Raw genomic sequence first — 2,202 nt, 5'->3', positions numbered from 1 at the left:
TATATGCCTTTGAACACTAAGAATGGCCCATGAAAAATAAAATAAAACCTTAAAAAAGACGGGTATTCTTTATGATAAGCTAAACACTCAAAGATAATTTCAATATAGAAATTCTGAGCTAATCAATCCAAGCACGTTATACCCACTAAGGCCTTGCTGAAGACAGAGTGGTCCAACTTCTGAGAGCTAGTGCTGTGATAAAAAATTTACAATTATTGCAGCCCAAAGTAACAAGTCCATCTCCGTAGTGAATTACTTCAATTTCTGCATCCATGTGAGTACTCTTCGGCAAAAATCACTATAGGACACTGTACTTTATCCTTCCCCCGTTTCTCCCTTTAAATTACAGCCCCAGCCCATAACTTCTTCACCTGAACACTATCTTCTTTCTCTATAAATATTCTAAAACTCAAGCTCTGGGAGATACCAGAAAATTTCAGCCTCGTGGGCTTTACATCAACTTTATGGTACCCTTTAGGACCAATAATCTTAGCCTTGTGCTCTGTGGACGCTTTATTTACATTTTTCAACTTCCAAGCTCTTATTACTGGCTCATGCCAAACCCTTTCTGCCTCCACAGCTATAGCTGGATAATTCAATTGCCACGTACCATCATTCGAGCAATGGGATTTCATTCCCGTAATAATCTGTAATTGTTTCTTTGTGTAGTTTAATTTACATAAGAAATTAACGTAATCTTGGTGTTCCAAATCAAAGACCAATCCGGGGTCCATTGCTTTAATAGGTAGAATATGCCCTGATCCAATGTCAAATGGGATAGCGGCATTGCCTGTTAACTCATCCGAAATTGAAGATGAACCTGAAAATGGTTTATTTCTGTTGTAATAACGTTTATGGACAATTGATGTAGTCATTAAGGCTGATTTTATCTCATTTGGACCCCAATCCGTGTGTTTTGATTTGATCAAGGCTGCAGCACCTGACACGTGTGTACAGGTCTTGGACGTTCGGGACATGTCGTTAAATCTTGACCTTCTATAATCCAATGATATGCCCGATGGCCCAATCGCCTCCGTCCATGCTCCTAAAATATTCAACCCAGGAGCTATATTATCAGGTTTTAGAATTCCAGGTAAAAGAGAATTAGGTCCTCTTGAAGAAAAAGAGGAAACAATTGGAGCTGGCTTTGCATGCATAGGTATTGTTCCTTTTGACGATATTTTAGCCCTTGCGTTTTCATTAGATATGATATAGTCCTCAATTCTCTTGGCTTCTAAAACGCTAATACTAATAGTTGGGATAACATAGGGTTCTGAAACTATCCCATTCGGGTCAACAATGCCATGGGAAATTATCATGGCTATTGCCCCAGATCTCTTAAGCATAGCCCCAAGTGAAAATCTTGTTACACGTCTTTTTGTCTGGCAAAACACAACTGTACCCTCAATTAATTGGCGTGAAAATTTGAATTTGGAGGAAGAATTGAATTTACCAATAAAGTGGAGCGGGTAATACTTCCGGACCAATTTATCATTTCACATCAAGGTGATGGATGCACCGAGAAACGATCCCTTGTTCTCCAGATGTATGATTGCAGGGAAATCACGGTCAATCATCCCAGCGCCCACAGTAGTGATCCAAGAGGGGTCGTTAGCCACACTTGCCGATGTCGGGCCCCCGTTTCTGGCTGTAGCAGCTACGAAAATACCGTGAGAAAATGCCCGAAAGGACACAATGGACAATAAATTAAGATAGAACGGCAAAAGGGATGAGCCAAGTGAAATTGATATAATGTCAACACCATCCCGTAATGCATTTTTAAAAGCCTTACAACATTGGATGAAAAAAAATATGAAGCCCAACAAACCTTGTAAACTGCAATTCTTGTTGTCGGGGTCATTCCACGGGCCAACCCAACCGCAGAACCAAAAAAACCGGATCCTGGTACAGAAGATCCCGCAACAATGGATGCAACATGCGTGTCATGCCCATCAGTCTCTAGGGGACCGAAATTCATTAACGGGTTTATCTGGTTGGCCAAACCAAGCATCACATCCACCCGAGAAGAAAAGGGCACCTATGATTTTACGGTTACAGTTGGTATGATTGAATTTGAAGCCATTTTCACATTGGCCTTTCCGGTGAATTGGTATTGGTCCAAGGTTATTGTTAGAGAAACTCGGATGTTCGAGCCAAATACCAGTGTCAATAAATCCGATAATCGAGTTGGATTCTGAAGTG

General features: G+C 40.7%; 1 pseudogene; it reads right to left on the bottom strand.

The window, feature by feature from the left end:
* Positions 1-338: 338 nt before the first annotated feature.
* LOC111284375 (subtilisin-like protease SBT1.6 pseudogene) lies at positions 339-1,346 on the bottom strand (annotated as a pseudogene).
* Between the last annotated feature and the right edge of the window lie 856 nt (positions 1,347-2,202).

Source organism: Durio zibethinus, chromosome 6 (assembly GCF_047325235.1).
Source record: "Durio zibethinus cultivar Kanyao isolate XHJ-2024 chromosome 6, ASM4732523v1, whole genome shotgun sequence".
NCBI classification, from domain to species: Eukaryota; Viridiplantae; Streptophyta; class Magnoliopsida; order Malvales; family Malvaceae; genus Durio; species Durio zibethinus.
The sequence above is the reverse complement of the archived record's forward strand: the minus strand, read 5'-3'. Positions and strand labels throughout refer to the sequence as shown.